This window comes from Bos taurus, chromosome 14, assembly GCF_002263795.3.
Source record: "Bos taurus isolate L1 Dominette 01449 registration number 42190680 breed Hereford chromosome 14, ARS-UCD2.0, whole genome shotgun sequence".
Taxonomy (NCBI): domain Eukaryota; kingdom Metazoa; phylum Chordata; class Mammalia; order Artiodactyla; family Bovidae; genus Bos; species Bos taurus.
Window position 1 is genome coordinate 25,006,158 of NC_037341.1, and position 21,928 is coordinate 25,028,085.

Consider the following 21,928-nt stretch of genomic DNA (forward strand, 5'->3'; position numbering starts at 1 on the left):
TTCTCATCAATTAAAAAAGGTTTTGAAAGTTAAGCATACTATGGTTCTCAGCTTAATTCTATATAGGCTAGTATTGGCCACATGATCTATGAACTTCTGACTTAGAACACTTACAGGCTGGTATTAACCAATTGATTAATTGACTATTGAAATGATTTGACTACCTAGTCAGATTTGAAAGTAAAGCTCTAAAGTTGCAAGGTCACGATATTAATCCATTATGCTATCTGGGTCACTGCTTTTTAGCCTTAATGAGACTCACTCTTATAATTCAAGCAGTGAATTTTGTCTCTGCAAGGATTAGAATTAAAAGCATTGGAGGATGAAGCTCTTAACGCATCTAGAGGTCAAATGTGTTGTATAAGAGCAGTGTGGTGAATTTCACTTAATATTTCTGTGGCATTTTCAAACTTAAAATAATGGGAATATTTTGTGAGGCTTACAGAAGCAGCTCAGTTTTGTTCTTGCTTAAGGGTACTGGGGAGTTCATGCAGGTAGATTTATAAAGTAACAGAGAGAAAAAAGAAATGGAAAAAAGAAGGGCAGTTCTTTTTTAACATGAAGAGATATACGTTAAATTTACATTTGGGAATGGAAAAAGTAAAATAAAAGTTACCTTTCTCTATTTCATTAAGAAAAAAACCCCATACAATGTCAGAATGCCTAGTAATTACCCATCTGCAAATGTTACCATGACATGGAAATAATGAAAAGGGCAATAGGTAACTTAGTCATAGGATTTTTTTCTTTTGGTAATAAAATCATCTTCTACCAATGTTCTCTAGGCATCTTACCAACCCAGTTAGACCTGTCTGAAACAGGAGTTGTGACCGAAGAGGTGTCTGCCCCTGTTCTCTGTATTAGGTTCACTGTCTCCACCGTAAGTCATCATATTAGTCAATACTCCCCTTCTGACCTTTCCAACTCTTGCTACTGCTTCATCTTCAGACTCACTTCTAGGTATCCTAGTCTTTGGCTCTCCTAGGAGATGGGTTAGGCTGACCCTATGCTTTTATAGGCATTGCTTTCCTGGTTCAAATCAACTTTTTCCCCCATAATTTAAACCATGTCCCTCTAACCTTCCAAAAGCAGCTCACAGTTCTCCTTTCTATGAAACCCCTCATTAAGCAGTTATTACTATTCGATGATATATGTTAGCTCTGCAGAGGCCCTAGTGACATGTTCTCAGTGAAAAGAAGAGACTGAGGGGTTTTGAAAATCTGTTGAATAACTATATAAATAAATGAGTAAAACCTGGAGATCTTAAAAAACGATTTACCCAAATCACAGAGTTGGAGTGAAAACCTACATCTCTCAATTCCAGTCTTTGATACTTTCTACTGTATTAAGCAGCTGATCCAATATTTTATGTATCCTAAAGGGATAGTTATAGTTAATTAAAGATAATCAAACACACCTGTCCAAACTGTCTACCCAAATCCATGGTTTTTATTGAGTCCATTCATGTTGCCTCCACTCATGTTTACTAAAATAGTGTTTGTTCCTGTGTAACTGTTCATATAACTTCTATAATCTGATCAATACTAGCATTCACGGTTATCCTGAAGTTGTGCCACTGAGTCTCTTTTCAGGCCCGTACTCTAAGGTCTTGAGGTCATAATGTGCTTTTTTTTAGACTTTTAGCATGCGGAACTGGTGTTTCATTGTGGCCACCGACTAATGGGAGCCCATAAAGGGTACTGTTCTATACATAGGGCAGCTCCCTCTCTCAACCCTACACCAAACAAAGCTGTTACATGCATATTCAAACATATCTGTTTTGTAGAGTCCTGTAAATTAAAAATGCTTACTAACAGATTCATACTTTAAATTATTTTCCCAAAAGTATGTAACTAATTGATATTCACAGAAATCCCAAGTTACAAGCTTGAACAGTGTGCAACTTATCTGGAGCTCACTTCTCACTCTTTCAGCAACATTGTGGTTTTCACATGACATGGCGGAAAGTGATCTCTAAATTACCTACACACAGAGTTTCCAGATTTATGCCTACAAATTCCACCTCATAGCACCTATCTCTTTCACTATTTTGTAATATTTTCTTAAAATTATTATTCTCCCATGCTAATTAGTGTGGTGAGTAGATCTCTGAGTACTAAAGCTGTATTTTCACCTTTGTAATTTTAGTAGAAGGAAGTGGGCATGGTGAAAGGGAGTAAGGAATCAGTTTGGGTAGGGACCATGAAGCACTCAACAGGATACCACTTTTTCAATAGACTTATCATTAGTTCAAAATATCATGTAACCAATGGTGTTAGGCCAGGCAGACAGCAGCTTTAACACTGAATCAAAGACCACTTCTCCTGTGTGGAGGGTGGCAAGCACAAATTAGAGAGCACATTCATCTCTTTAGCCCTCAGATGCACTTAGAAATAGATCTTAACACCCCTGGTGACATTTCTGAATTAGGAGGAGTTTTTTCATTCCAGCCTGCTTTCATAGGAGTCAGTTCAGTGTTCATCACTGCCTAATATATAACATGGGGCAAATTAAACTAGAGGAAGCTTGATTACTGAAAACTAAAAATAATTAGTCAGCTCATGAATGTAAGCAAATGTTTTGATTACTGGTTTCCTTCTAGAAAGATAGTGACTGACTACAGATCTTAATGTGAAATATGAAACATCAACTTGAAAAATATTATTTCCTGTTACTCTCCAGTATTTTCCACGTATTGTGAATAATTCACTTAAGTCATGCTTAGTCTCAACTGCTATTCTGACTCCTCTTGGCTCTGCCATTGACTTCTATTCTTTTTACAACTTTCCACCCCTAAAAGATTCCCTAACATTCTGAGTCACATTTCTTCCATCCAGCTAAGATGCATCACGATTTTGTTAGTGGGGAATTTCTAAATCAAAATGTATAATTCTGGCCCCAATTCTGGGTCTAACTCTGCTAGACATCACTACTTGGACATCACCCCTGCTGGAAAACTGAACAAAGTTTTCTTTTTCAAAACTATTTTGTACTCTGTGTCTAGTTTCTCTTGATGACACCTTCATCCTCTTCATCACCTCTACTCCAAATGTTCTAGTAATTTTTGGTTAATTCCTTCTCTATCAAACTCTGGTGGGTTCCACTCAGTCGGCTCCAAAATACCCCTCCCATCTGACCTTCTCTCACCCCACACCATTCACGTATTTCAGGCTTTCACTACCTCTTCACTTGCAACAGCTACTTAACGTTTAATAAAAAGAACATCTTCACATCCACCCCAAAGAGTGCTGTAAAATTAATCTCCATGAGTCAGACTCAAACACTTCTCAGTGATATCTGCCTCCAAAATGGAATCCAAACTCTTTGGCATGCTATTCAAGACTCCAAATAAACTTTATTCCTTATGTGTCCATCAAACACCTAATTATTCAACTAAACCCAACTAACTGCTTTTCTTTGCCTCTCTCTCTCTCCCTTGAACATGTGCCTTGTCTATGCTGCTCTTTCAGCATTCACTTTCTGAGGAGTTGCTGTTTGAAAATTTGAAAAACAGTTAAAAAATACTTTGCTCAGTGATTTGCAGTTTGCACAGAACTTTTTCACCTGTTGGGCCTTATAATTCCCCTTTGAGGCAGAAACGTCTGTTTACACAAGTTTACTGAGGATGGTAGAGCTTAAATGGTCTCAGCTCTCTCTACCAACAAAGATTAGAGTAAAAATACGCTTATTTTACATGTTTGTGTTCTTGTCACAATTCCATGATGCCATTATCATATTCACATATCCAAACACTGAATAAATTTTAAAGTTCAAAAGTCAGCTCATCTACAAAGCTTCAAGAACCTCCTTATTCTGAACTGCTAAAGCATTCTGCTTATACTTTCTTTGTGGGCAATACTTTTAAATTTCTTAAGTGTGTATGTATTTCTACAAGGTAATCTTGATTTGTACATGACTAAAGCAGTACACTCTGTAGGAGATCAGCCCTGGGATTTCTTTGGAAGGAATGATGCTAAAGCTGAAACTCCAGTACTTTGGCTACCTCATATGAAGAGTTGACTCATTGGAAAAGACTCTGATGCTGGGAGGGATTGGGGGCAGGAGGAGAAGGGGACGACAGAGGATGAGATAGCTGGATGGCATCACTGACTTGATGGACGTGAGTCTGAGTGAATTCTGGGAGTTGGTGATGGACAGGGAGGCCTGGCATGCTGCCAATTCATGGGGTTGCAAAGAGTCGGACACGACTGAGCGACTGAACTGAACTGAACTGAACTGAAAAGCATTTTTCAATCCTTCCTGAGATCTCTTTTAGTTAAATTAGGCATTTCAAGTATTCTAAAAACACTTGCCTAGTCAGTGTATAAATGAAGAAATGAACATTACAAGTACAAACTGACTTTAGCCAGTATGATGATCTTTATTTTTTTCCTGTGAACTTCATCTAGCTTTAGTCCCAAAATGAAAAGAAAATATGAATACTGTCTGTTTCCATTTGTGGCAGAAATCTCAAGCTGTACCCTCTGATCCTCATTTACTTTGGTCCAGAGGGACAAGCCTCTGGTATTTAGCTTGTCGAGCCAAAAAGCTGGCTCACAGAGGACACTGCCTCCTTTATTTGCAGCTTTATGGTCATGTGACCATGTTTTGGCTACTGAAATATAAATGAAAGTGTTGGGTGGTCCTTCCAAGAAATCTCCTTGAAGGAAGGGTTCACTTTCCTTTGTTCTTTTTCTGCTGGAAATAATGTGGGTGTGGTGATTAGAGCTCAGGAAAATGTCTTGGACCAAGAGGCAGCACCCTAATGTTTTTGGACTCACGGAAAGAAGCCTGAGTGTCTGACTATCATGAAGACACCAGACCACGGACGGTCTACCTACCATGGGAGTATGTAATGTGGAAGGGAAGTAAAGGTCAATCTTTTTCAGTCCTCTTGAATTTTCTGTTGTACATAGCAGAACTAATCTTGCCTGATACACCCTAATAGATTATAAATTCAAAAAAGCAGGGATAGAAATCTACTTCATTTACCAGCGTAGCCCTCATATCTAGCACAGACCTTGACACATAGTAGATACTCAGCACATATATCTTGAATTTCATCAAATAGATGCTCGGGTATATTTAGGACTGATGACTTGGGCTTTACACAAATAATATGAAAAATCCTTGATCTTTTGGGAACTTCATTTGCTAAATTCTTAGGACTCAAATGTCTCAAGGTGCTTTCTAACTTGTGTGTGCATTTCTCATTTTGTTTATTTCAAGCCCAGTGAACTTTGTTTTTTTCTTGACTGAAAGTCCGGCATTTCATTGGCATTTCAGTCTTGAATGGCTCTTAATAGTTATCTCCCCATTGGGGAAACCTGATCCATTGAACTTAGAGGATAGATTTCACTTTTTTGAAAACTGGAACTGTTGCCTTAAATTTCACAGGTTTTTGTTGAGGATTAATATTGTTCTTTAATTATAGAAACTAAAAAATGTCAATTAAAGTAATGGAGGAGGATTATGATGATGAAGAGATTTTCAATGAATTCCTTCAAAACCTTTTTCCAATTAATGGAAAGCAAAGGCTCAGTTAAAATCAATTAGGAAACCAAAGCAGATAACATGTGTTCTCCCCTCCTGACCTGCCTATTACATCCATGGCTTGATGCTAATATAACATTCTTTTCTCCCCTGGCCCACACCTACAGTGTAAGAGTGCCAGGCTGAGGAAGAGCTGGAGAAGGACTCTGTGGGCCCACTCTGATACAGATTTAAACACGTTTGCATGTTATTTTTCTTGGGTTCTCTTTGAAAAGGAAAAGGAAATAATACCCAGGTTGTTCAGCTCAGATTATTGTTTTAAAAAATGAGTAACATTTTGTGTATAACTAATAAAAAAAATCCTTAAAACATTAGTTGTATTAGTAACTAAAGGGTGTTAAAATTGCACACTTGAATGGCATCAGAACAAATGAAGGCCCGAGTTTCAGTATTTAAAATTGTGTGTTTCCCAATCCTTCAGAGTCTGTTTTCTTCTTTCAAATATCAGCATCCTTCAGAGTCCAACGTGCGAGCCTTGAAAGCTATCATTATCACTGCCTCCAGCAGACAATCCGTATCAAAACAGTTGTACACATAAAGCTCGAACGACGTCTTGGCTCTCTCTGCTCTGATCCAGCTGTTTGAGTGAACAGCAGTTGGTGAACAGAGCCTGGAACATGGGGAGCCCTGAGGCCTTATTTGCTAATGCGGCTCCACCAGCTGCTGCTTTCTATGGGCTTTGCAGGCGAGGCTTGGAAGTTTGCCAGTTGCAGCAGGAACAAGAGAACGTGAGGAATCTCTGAAGCCCTTCCGTTTACCCCTGTCTGTCAGCATTTGACACCCTTTGCTGTGGAGTGTTTTTCCCAGCACCATGAGGAGACCCCTCTGGCTTAGGCTGTGACAAGTGCTTACTCTCGGTCCCTTTAATACACACTATCAAACATACACCGTTCTCAGCATCCAAAGAAAAGCTTCTGAGCCTTACTCTTGGTACTCCATCCAGCCCTGCATGATTAATCAGGCCAGGAAGGCTAAGCGTTTCCATTTTTCTTAGGAATAATGCACTCTAAGAGGCTATGAGAAGAATGTAAATGTTGATATTATTTAAGTCTCCAATTTGATTACATATTTTTGCCAGGGATTCAATTAATATGTAAATGTATACACCCGAACAAATGCATGGGTAAATTTAATAATCAAATTTATTATTTTCCTAAATGCATTTCCAAGAGAGAGCTAAATTATTTGTTGTCCAAACAAATTAAATCATTTCTATGTGATCTCCTTGTGTGATCTACTTATTAGTTAAAAACATGTATTTTAAATAAGCTTTAACACTTTTGACTATTAGATTTCTGACTCTGAAGACCAATATTTAACATCAGAAGAGGGGAAATCTCGGAAATACATATGTATAGCACATGTTAAATTTTTTAAAATGAGGAAAAATGCAGTTTGAAAAAAAGATTGAGGATTTTTATGAAAATGTATTTTTATCCTCAGTATTTGACCAGAATAACTTGATTTCAACTTTGATGTTCCAAAAAAACCCTGTTTTGGAGTCTACTTTTCTTCCCATAGACAATATGGATGCATAGATTCATGTTTCTTTACAATGCACTAGAATGGAACATCTGTAGTCTAGTTTGGATGGTGCATGCTAAATCACTTAAGTCGTGTCTGACTATTTGTGACCCTATGGACTGTAGCTCGCCAGACTCCTCTCTCCTTGGGATTCTTTAGGCAAGAATACTGGAGTAGGTTGCCATGCCCTCCTCCAGGGGATATTCCCAATCCAGAGATTGAACAAGCATCTCTGTGTCTCCTTCATTGGCAAGTGGGTTCTTTATCACTAGCGCCACCTAGGGAGCCCCTCAACCTGAACTTCAGGTGGATCTCTTACCGTCTGAGCCACTAGGGGATGTTTCCATTAGTTAGGATAGTCATCAGAAAACTAATTATTACAAGAAAGCAAAAACTCTGAAGCATAATTCATTAGACATTTGCCAAAAGGATAGACATAGTACTCTCCAGGACTACAATCCTCGGGGAAGATGAGAACCACCCTGGAAACCAAGTGCTCATGTCCACAGGCGCTCCCACTGCACCAGACCATCCACTTCCTTCAGACGGGGTCTCTCTCTCATGGCAGCCTCTCCCATGAATCGGGACCCTTGTTACACAAGGGGCTTGATATGATAGAGGAAAACATCATCAAAAGTTTTTAAACATCATGGTTAAAATTTACACTGGCTAAAGAGCACTTAAATTTTTTAATTAAAAAATTTTAACTTAATCTTTTGTGTGTTCTTCCAGGGATGAACCAAAGATCAAATGTCAAAGACAGAAAGCCACAGAAGGAGGTAGGACCCTCAACCTCTAAATGTCCTCAGTGTCCTTGCCAGGTACTGACCCTCCTCGACAGGACTCGACTTCTACATCCCCTAGGTGCAGAAAGAAACACCTGAGTTGCACTAGTGTATGCATCTGGATTCGTTATTATAAACTGGAAAAGCAATTCTATACCATTTTCTTTGATTTCTTTCTCTTCCTTTTCCCAGATGGGAGGGAGTGTGTTACGGTGGAAGGAACCCTGCTCATGACATCAGACTAGCTATGTTCTAATGAGTTATCCTACTTTTAATTTACTTGGCCCTCATTGTCCACCTCTGCAAAATAGGTGGATAACAATTTTTCAACAACAATTATTGATTGAGTGCTTCCTTTGTGCCAGGCACTGCTCTAGGTACCAGGTAAACAACAGTGAGAAGCACACAGAAATCCCTCCCTACAAGCTCTTACTAATGCAGGAAATGTGATAAAAAGTGTGAGGTGTAGTTTGTTCGATAGAGGTTAAGTTTTAAAGAGACCAATATGAGAGAAATGTGCTGACCTTAAATGTTTGTTTCAAAGTGCAATTTTGAGGATTAACTAAAATAAAAACCATGAAGACATTTTGCCAAATGTAAACTTATTCTGTGGTTGATGCTGCCATGCATTCCTTTTTGTGGAAGAGGCTGCTATTTATCTTTTGCTATCAACCTTGGGTTGCTTTCCCTGACTAGTTCTAGTTCATGGTGAACCACTAACATGGTTGTGACCAAGCATTCCGGCAGCCCAAAGCTGGCATCTGTAGAGACTTTCTCTGAGAAAAGCTGGGCAGCTCATGTCACACAGCACAGGGGTTTGCTGTGAGAAAGTAAATAGTCCCTGATCAGTGCTAATAGGCTAACTGGGAGATACAAAGTTCAAAAAAATTTTAATGCATAAAAATATGTTGCAGTTCATAGTGTACCATTTTTTCCCATCAACTCTGTGCATATAATCTCTCCTTTGGATCAAAATGATGTCTGGGAGCTTGTGGGATAGACTGATACTTTCTAACTGCACAGTTAGAAAGATGTTTTTTTTTACTCAGATTGAGGCACTGCATTTTTTATTGTTTCATGTCAACACTCTTTGTTGCTTGCTGTTATGGTTACACCATCAACATTTCAGTATTACCAAGCTTGACACTGTGCTTCAGGGGGCCTTGAATAGGTTCCTCTACCCAGCACAAGTAAAGCAGACCCACAGATGTGCAATGGATGAGCTTGGCTCTTAGGTGAGAAGGACAGCTCTCATAATTCTAATTAAAGGCAGGACACGAAAGCTCACAGACTGAAATTTCTGCCTTATCTAAAAGGGTTTGGGGGACTCTGGTTCTCCAAACAGTTGAGTTAGCAGTTCCTACACACTTGTCCACCTCTGGTGCTAGGAGTCTGTGAGTCTGCTTAGGGTCTACCTGTGATTAGTCAGTGAAGTCCTTTATTTGTACAGATCCTGTCTTTCATATCTGTACTACAAAGTGTAGGCAGTGCTTTGTTCACAGGGCTATAATCTTATATTAAGGTGTATTCAAACATGCTAATGTCTGTTCACATTTCCTCTGCTTTGATGTTCTCAGAGAAGGGACTGAATAATGTGCCTTATTTTCAGAACTCTTTCAAAGGATTGTGTGCATTGAAACAAAAAGAATGGATTGGAAGAATAGGTGATAAGAAAATTGGGAAATGTTATAAGACATGCCCTGTGGGAGTTGTGGTTTTTCTATGAGAACTTGCTCCGTGTATTTATAGCATCACAAGTCCGCTGAAATGGTTTTTTAATACTATACTCAGACCTGAAAATTTAACTGAATTTCATACTTTCCACTGGAATATTAATGGGGCACTAGTAAAAGTGGAGATGTCAAGTGGAATATTGACTTCCTAATATCAGTTCAGAAAAGTGATATTTGAGTTCATTTAGAGGCTGTTAAATCATTAAATACACATGACATTCCCTTAAAAGTACATCTCAAGAGGCAAAATTAAAACCTGTATTCTGCTTGGCCCAGATAGTTTTCCTATACAGAATATTTGTATGCTCCCAACTTATTGGGGACTTGAAAAAAGTGCATTTTAAAATTAGTATGTTATTATGGAAATCTTCCAATAATCCTTTTAATAATATATTATAAAACATTAAAATAGCATGAAACCAAGATAGGAGAGGCTGGAAATCCTCTCCTATTGAGCATAATATTAATGACTTGGTAAAATTGGTCTAGGAAAATTACAATGTCTTTCAGTTCCTTAAAAGTGTCTGACTTGGTAAGTGACCTTAAGCTCCTTTAAAACAATTAAAAGATTCAAATATTTGTCCGCCAAAATTTTATAGCATGTTAGATAATGGGATGAATGTAGTTATATACAGTCTCTATATTTCTGGGTATACCTAATTTAGTTAATATTAACATTACTTGCTCATTTATGCTTTTATACACTTTGAGTCACATAAGGTCAAGGTCTCTAATCATAAAACTACTGAATGCTATTCATGCTAATATAAAAACCCTTTCTTTAAAACAACTGCCAATAAATTTCATTATAAAAAGTTATTAAAAGGGTTAAAAACCTATTTAATGTTAAAGAATTTGCATGACTCAAACTTCTAATAAAGAGAGAGAATAGGCTTTCTTTCTGAATTATTTAAATCTTTACTGACTGTGCACTGAACCATGAAATTAGAAAAGTGTTATTAGAAGTATTCTCTGGTTTTTATAAAAGTTGGAGCCCAGAATGTATCAAGCTATAGTCTTTAACTAGACTAGTTAAAGCAATAGGTTTTTAATCCCAAATACATGGCTTCTACTGATAGAAAGGTCATAATTAAAACTCTATCCTGTAGCTTGGTGATAATAAAATTATTATTACAGAGGCACACATGTTCATTTAAAATATATGAGGTACATATTCCAATTTTAATTTGGACAAATATCTTCAAGTTTTTCGATCTTTCAATGTCCGCTAACATAGACTCACTTAACCATTAATTAGGTTTTAATGGTGGCTAATTTTAAAGCACTAAAGTTAAGAATTTGAATTATCTATCATTTACAGGTTTAACATCTACCAAATATATGGTGAAATTAGACTAATTATGGTCAAAAGAGTTAAAAAAAATCACAGTTCTGCATGATTATAAACCTGTTTGATGATGGCATAAAATTTTTGACATATCCATTATAAAAAATAGCAAACACACCTTTCACAGTTTAAATTTATTTCTCTGGGAAACTAACTTAGTACAACCGATTTGAACAAGAAGTCTATACCTAACAAGAGGACTTCCCAAGTGGTGTAGTAGTAAAGAATTTGCCGGCTAATGTGGGAGATATAAGAGATGTAAGAGATGCAGGTTTGATCTCTTGGTTGGGAAGATCCCCTGGAGAAGTAAAGGGCAACCCACTCCAGTATTCTTGCCTGGAAAATTCCATGGACAGAGGAAAGTGGAGGGCTACAGTCCATGGGGTCACAAAGAGTTGACACAACTGAGCTCGCACACACGCACGCATACCCAAGTGGGCAACTGTCTACCCATCAGTCTCTCCAACTGCTCAGTGCCAGCCTTTGGTAGCTGTAGTCTTAGGTTCTCTTATTAATATCTGATACTTGTTGATCCTACCTTATATACCAAGCACAGTGCTAAGAAGCTGATAAGCACAGCTCTATTTAACCCTCACAATAACAAGGTGAGACTGTCAGACCCCTGAAACCCCAAAGAAGGGATTCTTCAGTTATGCAGTGGGTGGATCAGCTGGAGCTGCTCTCAGGCTGCCTAATGGCAAAGATACAGGACCCTGTGTCTGATTTGATGCTTACAGGTGTCCTTGTAATATTGAAAGAGCTTACTGGGGAAGATGCAGTTAGAACCGCGAATGACTGAATTTAATGTACTGATTTCTTGGGTAGGAAATTCAGTTCAAAATATTTTCCTGTGTATTTACTCTGAGCCAGGTACTAATCAGAGACCCTCAGAGAAATAAACATAGATATACTGTCCCTGAGCTTGAAGAGCTCCCAGTGCTGGGAGATATGCTGTAACACAAGTCAGAGGGGATTAATTTCTGTAACTGAAAGCATACTACTACAAAACTGCAAGGGAAGGCGTGTGACTTCCACGCAAAGAACTAATGGCTGACAGATGGTTCTGAAAAGCGCAAATAATGCTGCAACAGGCAATCTGTCTGCATTGCACTGAGACTTCAGTGAGCAAAACTAAAAATTGAGAGTGCTTTTCAATATAAGAAGACATTTGGAAAATGGAAATGAGTAGAAATTACCCCTGGAGGCTGTATTATTGACACTAGACACACCAATTGATTGTTGGAGGGTCACTGTATCCACTGTATTTTCAGGAAAGTAATGATTTGTCTAAGATAATGTGAGATAGAACTGAACAAAAATAAAATAATTATGTGGCTTTTCCACTGAAGGATTATTTTTAAATCTTAAAAATGTAATGCACAATCAAGTCAAAATATTTTTTTAAAAATAAAGCAATCTAATAGTTTGATATCTGTTTGGGAATTAGCAATTTGATTTTCAAATGCTTTATCTTCTGAATCTTAGGATGCCAGAGACATTTTGTAGTTTCAAGGCTATAAATCAGAATATATTTTGAAGTATCAAGTTGTGCTAACCGAAAGAAGTCAATAAAACACATTAACATTTGATGTTACATAAGCTGAGAGACTGTTTTGTTGTTGTTGAGTTGGTAAGTTGTGTCTGACTCCTTGTGAGCCCATGGACTATAGCACACCAGGCTCCTCTGTCTTATTAGTTTGCTTTAACTGACCCCAAATATGGACCTAACATTGGAAAAAGAACTTGGAATTTTTCACTGGGTTCTAAAAAGTATTTATGGGCACATGAACACCAATCATTTTCATCTGGATCTTTATAACATTCACTTCATTAACTAAAAATGCTGCCACATAAATTATGCTCTCACAGAACAAGTTGATCAAAACCTTTCTTTATATTGCCCCACCTGTCAATCAGCGCCATTCATTTGTGAGTGAAGTACATTACCCAGAAGGAAGAAAGAGGCGGAACACTTTGAATGGAGATAAGTGCACAGATCTTGCTGTGGGTCTAGGCTGGGCTCATGGATAAGTGATATGAAAGCTAAAGATCTCTTAAGACAAAAATGGAAAGTACAGGAAGTATAAAACAGATTCTTTGTGGGGAAAGAGCACTGAGTGGACATCATCTGCTTAAAAAAAATAAATTTCCTTTCTCTTTAATAGCAAACGTTAGCTAAATGGATGTTTGATGGGTTTATGAGAGCTGGTATCAGGAACTCTGAACAGAAAAGAAGTGCTTTCTACACATTATATTCAATTTTTGATGAAGATAACTTTTCCACCTGATTAATCATTAAGTGGTCTCTTCCACCTGCTCTCCTGGAAAAAGTGGTGGATGGCTGGGACACTGGGGAGCTGCTGACTCTGAAGCACAGTAAAAGGGGACCCAGTGTAAAAGTGGTCTGCAAAGCGTCCATCCATAGCAGGGTGATGAGCACATGTGTTGATGACAATGATTCTGACGTGGCCCCTGCCCTGACAGGGAGGCTATTTTAGAATAAGAATTCACTTACATTAGCAGCATCTCTGCAGAGAAGGCAATGGCACCCCACTCCAGTACTCTTGCCTGGAAAATCCCATGTGCGGAGGAGCCTGGTAGGCTGCAGTCCATGGGGTCGCAAAGAGTAGGACACGACTGAGCGACTTCACTTTTACTTTCACTTTTCACTTTCATGCATTGGAGAAGGAAATGGCAACCCACTCCAGTATTCTTGCCTGGAGAATCCCAGGGACGGGGGAGCCTGGTGGGCTGCCGTCTATGGGGTCGCACAGAGTTGGACATGACTGAAGTGACTTAGCAGTAGCAGCATCTCTGAATAGTCATGTCCCTAATCTGGGTAACATAATTTTGGTAAAATGTTTAAAAATTCCCAGGAAAGGGGGTGTCCCTATGAATGTAATTTTAATTTAATTTAGTGTCTTGGTTTTTTGTTTAATTCTGGTTAAAAACTGTTCTAGCTGCCCTTGCCCACTTTTCTCCCCCAGTTTAACAACTAATTCTAAATGAAATGTAATCCACATTCTTTTTATCATGACTCTTGAAGAGTTTCAAGAGCATGGATCTTCCTCTCAATAATCACTTTGCAGTTCTGTGGCTTTGGAATATGAACTAATATTTTGCTGATTTGTGGATACACCCTTCCCAGTGAATGCTTTTCTGATCCTTAAAGTGCTATGCAACAAAAAGAAAAGTAAAATACAGTATTCGTGAGCTGAAAAGTTTGCATGAGAGGACTCACATTAATGGAAATCTGCCAGGGGAACTTTCTTTTTTAAATTAGAAGTTATATTCACTTTATTATTTTATTACTCCCACCCTCTAAATTTTAGAAATAGCATTGATGTATTTTAACACTAAAAAAGAAACTACTATCACCTTAGATAAAGCCTGAAAACCCATGTTTAGGCTAAACCCATATATTAACAGAACTATTCAAACAATAGGAATCCTTATTGTAAAAGAGTTTACTTGCATCTAGTACATACTGAGACTGCTATATGAGAAGGTATATAGGTATACATGTCAGAATACTGACATTTCTTCAAGCATTGGTTCAAAAGGAAAGCCCAACAAGAACATAGCTGTGGACACCGGAAAGGATAAATTATTTTAAAATTTGCATAATTACTAAGCTGATAAACCCAAAATGTCTCAATGCCACCAGAATAAAACCAGGAGCATTCTTTGTTATGAAAATTTAATTGCAAAAAAGTAACTGATAAGGACAACTGCTGTATTAAATTTACTTTTGGAGACATAAGCAACATTTATGCTTTCTATGCTTAAGCAATGACATGGAGAATCTACATTTGAACAGTTCTCCAAAATTATAACCTGTACCCAGAATAAATGTTAACTGGCAGAATAGCCACTTAGAATAGTAGTAGAATCTTACTAATTGGTCAGTTATATATTGATACTTGCAATTCTGCTGTTCCCTTATTCCCAGATAATAAAATAATCCAAATATCAATGTCAAATCAAGTGGCTTTTAAAAGAATGTTAAATATGTGGTGCTGCTGCAAGGCAAGATAATTTTTGCAAGTTATGAAAAATGCACTTTGCTCCTGGGTAAAATGTAGTTTAATGATATGGAAATAAGCTCATGTTTCCTGTGTATTATATTTACAATTTTGTGTCTGAAACATATTTAATATCTCTAGCATAATTATATGACCACAAGATGACAATCCAATAAATGGGAAAAATCTCAACTACATTGATCAACCAAAGGGAAAGAGAAAAACTTACACCATTAAAGTTTAGAGCCTATTATAAGGGAACAAGAAAGAATATCTAGCCAGCAGTTTTTAAATTTAAAACCATCTGATCATTCCTCTGCATCTACATTCATAAAAGCTAATAGAAATTTCCAGTTGCAATTTATTTTCTGAAGAAAAAAATGCTCTTGGAAAAGACAGAAGTCAGAACTCTTTAAAAGGTACATTACATTTCATTTCCTCTTTCACAGGCCAGGGGTATTTTAGTTGAAGACTAGAAATATTTATATTTTCACATTCTTCTTTTTTTTTTGGCTGTGCTACACAGCATGCAGGATCTTAGCTCCCCGACCAGGTATCAGATCGGGGCCGCCCTGCGGTAGAAGCATGGAGTCTTACCTACTGGACCACCAGGGAAGGCCCTTCATGTTCTTTTTTTTAATGAAACAGGCAGATAGCTTCTGGGGGTCTTATGTTCCTTGCCTTGTTCCTCCCCAAAACGTTCACTGGATGCTCACTGTGCGTGACCCGCACTCAGGTGTGGCGTGGATTGGGTGGGGTGGGCGGAAGAAAAGGTGGCGGGTGGTCAAGATGAATAAAGCTCTACCGTACAGCCTCTCAAGGGCAGCCACCTCAGAGACTTGCCTTGACAGGCCTACCACAGTACCTCCATCCTTCCTGTCCCAGGCACCTTGTTCAGAGCATGATCATTGTCTACAGTTATCTGGGGCAGGATGCTGCAAACTGTGACATGCACATGGATCCTCTGTGGATCTTTCTGAAATATGATTCTGACCCAGGGAGTTTTAGGAGGGGCCTATGCAGAGTACATCATGAGAAATGCTGAGCTGGAAGAAGCACAAGCTGGAATCAAGATTGCCAGGAGAAATATCAATAACCTCAGATATACAGATGACACCACCCTTATGGCAGAAAGTGAAGAGGAATTAAAAAGCCTCTTGATGAGAGTGAAAGAGGAGAGTGAAAAAGTTGGCTTAAAGCTCAACATTCAGAAAACAAAGATCATGGCATCTGGTCCCATCACTTCATGGGAAATAGATGGGGAAACAATGGAAACAGTGTCAGACTTTATTTTTTGGGGCTCCAAAATCACTGCAGATGGTGAAAGCAGCCAAGAAATTAAAAGACACTTACTCCTTGGAAGAAAAGTTATGACCAACCTAGACAGCATATTGAAAAGCAGAGACATTACTTTGCCAACAAAGGTCTGTCTAGTCAAGGCTATGGTTTTTCCAGTGGTCACGTATGGATGTGAGAGTTGGACTGTGAAGAAAGCTGAGTGCTTAAGAATTGATGCTTTTGAGCTGTGGAGTTGGAGAAGACTCTTGAGAGTCCCTTGGACTGCAAGGAGATCCAACCAGTCCATTCTGAAGGAGATCAGCCCTGGGATTTCTTTGGAAGGAATGATGCTAAAGCTGAAACTCCAGTACTTTGGCCACCTCATGCAAAGAGATGACTCATTGGAAAAGACTCTGATGCTGGGAGGGATTGGGGGCAGGAGGAGAAGGGGATGACAGAGGATGAGATGGCTGGATGGCATCACTGACTGGATGGACGTGAGTTTGAGTGAACTCTGGGAGATGGTTATGGACAGGGAGGCCTGGCGTGCTGCGATTCATGGGGTCGCAAAGAGTTGGACATGACTGAGTGACTGAACTGAACTGAACTGAAAACTCAATAGTTCTTGACAAGGTCTCAGGTGGTGCCACTGTGGCCAGTACACAAAGCCACATTTGAGTGGCAGGGCTCTAACAGGTGTGTTGGTAATGGACTTCCATGACCAGACTCTGAATTCTTTTTACTTTTTAAATTTTTTAAAAAAGTATTTATTTTTAATTGGAGAACAACTGCTTCACAATATTGTGTTGGCTTCTGCCATATATCAACATGAGTTAGTCATAGGTATATGTATGTTACCTCCTTCTTGAACCTCTCTCCCACCTCTCACCCCATCCCACCCCTCTAGGTTGTCACAGAGATCTGTGACAAAATCAGAGTCTGAATTATGAGTGCAGGGTTCTTTGCCTGCCTTGTTTATTTCCCTTTCTCAGTGCAAGACTCGGGTCCCCTGAAGAACGGGGCTCAGGGAGAATCATGCAGCAGAAAACTGAATGGGAGAACCCATTGGTAAAGCTCCCAGCTCTTCCAAGTTGTGTCTATCCTTTGTAGATCTCTTTGCTTATTTTCATGCTGGGAGTTTATGGTATAGATTGGCCAGCTGACAATGGGGCACTCTGATCTGGCTTTTCTGTGGGTGGACTGATAAGAACATTATTACTGGCAGGTCCTGGGCTATTATCAAAAGCAGTGCTTAGAGGGAAATTTATATCACTAAATGCACATATTAGAAAAGAAGAAAGATGTAAAAAAAAAAGCTTAAAAAACATAAGCTTTTCTTTTAGGAAATTAGAGAAGGAAACACAAGTTAATTCTAAACCTCGTAGAAGAAAAGAAATAATAAAAATTAAAGAGAAATAAATGAAATGGACAACAGAAAAACGATAGGAAAAAAAACTAACAAAGCCAAAATCTGGTTCTTTCAGAAATCATTAAGATTTCATGCAAAGATGGGCTTAATAAAGGACAGAAATGGTAGGGACCTAACAGAAGCAGAAGATATTAAGAAGAGGTGGCAAGAATACACAGAAGAACTGTACAAAAAAGATCTTCACAACCCAGATAATCACGATGGTGTGATCACTCACCTAGAGCCAGACATCCTGGAATGCAAAGTCAAATGGGCCTTAGGAAGCATGAACAAAGCTAGTGGAGATGATGGAATTCCAGTTGAGCTATTTCAAATCCTGAAAGATGATGCTGTGAAAGTGCTGCACTCAATATGCCAGCAAATTTGGAAAACTCAGCAGTGACCACAGGATGGGAAAAGGTCAGTTTTCATTCCAATCCCAAAGAAAGGCAATGCCAAAGAATGCTCAAACTACTGCACAATTGTACTCATCTCACATGCTAGTAAAGTAATACTCAAAATTCTCCAAGCCAGGCTTCAACAATACATGAACTGTGAACTTCCAGATGTTCAAGCTGCTTTTAGAAAAGGTAGAGGAACCAGAGATCAAATTGCCAACATCTGCTGGGTCATCAAAAAAGCAAGAGAGTTCCAGAAAAACATCTATTTCTGTTTTATTGACTATGCCAAAGCCTTTGACTGTGTGGATCACAATAAACTGTGGAAAATTCTGAAAGAGATGGGAATACCAGACCACCTGACCTGCCTCTTGAGAAACCTGTATGCAGGTCAGAAAGCAACAGTTAAAACTGCACATGGAACAACAGACTGGTTCCAAATAGGAAAAGGAGTACGTCAAGGCTGTATATTGTCACCCTGCTTATTTAACTTATATGCCGAGTACATCATAAGAAACACTGGGCTGGAGGAAGCACAAGCTGGAATCAAGATTGCTGGGAGAAATATCAATAACCTCAGATAGGCAGATGACACCACCTTATGGCAGAAAATGAAGAAGAACTAAAGGGCCTCTTGATGAAAGTGAAAGAGGAGAGTGAAAAAGTTGGCTTAAAGCTCAACATTCAGAAAACTAAGATCATGGCATCCGGTCCCATCACTTCATGGCAAATAGATGGGGAAACTGTGGAAACAGTAGTTGCCCTTATTTTTCTGGGCTCCAAAATCACTGCAGATGGTGACTGCAGCCATGAAATTAAAAGACTCTTGCCCCTTGGAAGAAAAGTTATGACCAACCTAGACAGCATATTGAAAAGCAGAGACACTACTTTGTCAACAAAAGTCCATCTAGTCAAGGCTATGGTTTTTCCAGTGGTCATGTATGGATGTGAGAGTTGGACTGTGAAGAAAGCTGAGCACTGAAGAATTGATGCTTTTGAACTGTTGTGTTGGAGAAGACTCTTGAGAGTCCCTTGGACTGCAAGGAGATCCACCAGTCCATCCTAAAGGAAATCAGTCCTGAATATTCACTGGAAGAACTGATGCTGAAGCTGAAACTCCAATACCTTGGCCACCTGATGCGAAGAGCTGACTCATTGGAAAAGAACCTGATGCTGGGAAAGATTGAGGGCAGGAGGAGAAGGGGAAAACAGAGGATGAGATGGTTGGATGCCATCACCAACTCAATTGACATGGGTTTGAGTGGACTTTGGGAGTTGGTAATGGACAGGTAGGCCTAGCGTGCTGCGGTTCATGGGGTCGTAAAGAGTTGGACCACGACTGAGTGACTGATCTGAACTGAGTCAGGTTAACCAATAAAAAAGTGAGGACACAAATTATCAATATTAGAAATGAAAGAGGAGTCATCACTACTGATCTCAAGCACACTATAAGGATAATAAAAGAATAACATAAAAATTCTATGTCCACAAATTTGACACTTTTGATGAAATGGAATAATTCCTTAAAATTAAAAAACTACAAAAACCCCTACAAAGAGAAATACATAACCCAAATAATACTGTATCTATTAAATAAATTATCCAATAATTAACAACCTTCTAAAAAGAAGTCACCAGGCCCAGATGGTTTCTACCAACTACTTAAGGAAGAAGTCATGACATTCTCCATAATATCTCCAGAAATTAGAGGCAGAGGAAACACTGCCTAAATCATGCTATGAGGCCAAAATAACTAATACCAGATAAAAATACTGCAAAGACATCACAGACTAATAACTCCCATGAACATAAATATAAATACACTATCAATAAACTATTCATAAGTTGAATCTAATAATGCATAAAAAAATCTAAAAATGCATAAACACTGCAAACAAGAAGAATTTATCCTAGGTGTATCCTAGGTGTGTATAAGGCTAGTATAAGGCTAGAAAATCTATCAGTGTAATGCAATACATCAACACACTGAAGAACAAAAATCACATGATCATATCAATAGATGCAGAAAAAGCATGTGAAAAATCTAAACCCATTCACGATAAAGCTCTTAGCAAACTAGGAACAGGAAGAAACTTCCTCAACTTCATTTAAAATATGTACAAAAATCTTACAGCTGACATCATACCTAGTAGGAAACTGGATGTTTTCCCTGAAGAACTGAAAAAAGGTAAGCAAGTCTCCTGTTACCACTCCTATTCCACACTGTACTAGGCGTCATGATTAACGCTGTAAGATAATAAGAAAAACAAAACAGCTTGGAGAGGAAGAAGTAAAGCTGTCTCAATTTGCAAGTAACATGTTGTCTATGGAGAGAGCTCTAAAGAATCAATTACAACAGCAACAAACATCTCTTGGAAATAATAAGCAAGTATAGTAAGTATGCAGGATATAATGCTTTCCTATTTACCAACAGTAAAAAATTGGAATTTGAAATTTAAAAAATGCCATTTATAATAGTATTCCAAAAATGAAATGCTTAGGCATAAATGTAACAAAACATGTACAGGCCCTATAAACAGAAAACTATGAAACACATTAAAAAAATCAAAGAAGATCTAAATAAATGGAGAGACGTTCTGTGTTCATGGATTGGAAGACTCAATGTTGTTAAAATGGTGGTTCTTTTCAACTTGATCTATAGATTCAACACAATCCCAATCAAATCTCAGAAAGCTATTTCATAGTTTTCAACAAACTGGTTCTGGAGTTTATATGAAAAGGCTAAAAACCTGGAATAGCTAACATAATACTGAAGAAGAACAAAGTTGGAAAGATGTACACTGCCTGATTTCAAGACTTTCTTTAAAGCTACAGTAATAAAGACAGCATGGTATTGGAAAAAGAATAGACACAGAGATCAATGGAAAAGAATAGAGAGTTCAGAAATAGACCCACACCAATATAGTCACTGATCTTTGGTGAAAGAACTAAGGCAATTCAATGGAGAAATATAGTTTTTCAACAAATGATGCTGGAACAATTGAACATCCATATAAAAAAGAAAAAAAAGTACAAGATCCTTCATTCAACACAGATGGGAATGTAAAACGGTACAGCTACTTGGGAAGACAATTTGACAGCTTCTTACAAAACTAAACCTAGTCTTACCATACAATTTAGTGATCACATTCCTAGGTATTTACCCAACTGATGTGAAAATTTATGTCTACCTAAGAATCTGCATACTGGTGTTTGTAGCAGATTTATTCCTAATTGCCCAAAAGTCCTTCAATAGGTGAATGGAGAAATAAATTCAAGTACATCCATACAATGAAATATTATTCAGTGATAAAAAGAAATGAGCTATCAAGCCATGGAAAGACATGAATGAATCTTAGATGCATATTGCTAAGCAAAAGAAGCCAGCCAGGAAAAGCTACAAGTATGTACAAACCCAACTACCTGACATTCTGAAAAGGCACTGCTTAGAGAGATAGTAAACTCTGACTGTCAGGCATTCAGAAGGGAGAGGTGGTTAAATAAGTAAAACAAAAAATTTTTCAGAGTAGTAAAACTATTCTGTATGATACTGTAATGAATACAAGACACTAAGAATTTGTCAAAACCCACAGAACATTATTGTACAAGAAGTAAATCATGTTGCAAACTTAAAAAATATATAGGAGATTGGGGAGTCTCAAGGTGAAAGGTAGAACATGACAAAAGAATCTTAATGTATTGAAAATGTATCAAACAGTCTCATTAAAGGAGATGGGTAATAAGTTACTGACCTTTGTGATTTTGGAAATGTGTAGAGTCTACAAGGCTAAAGGTAGAGGAACTATGTATAAGCATCATATCCTGCTCCATAAAGTTGTTCCCCACAGGAATGGGGGCTAACAATTTTGATACCAT

General features: G+C 38.2%; 1 protein-coding gene across 1 annotated transcript in view; it reads right to left on the reverse strand.

Moving 5' to 3' along the window:
- TOX (thymocyte selection associated high mobility group box) overlaps positions 1 to 21,928 on the reverse strand; it is a 311,716-nt gene that overhangs the window by 59,277 nt on the left and 230,511 nt on the right.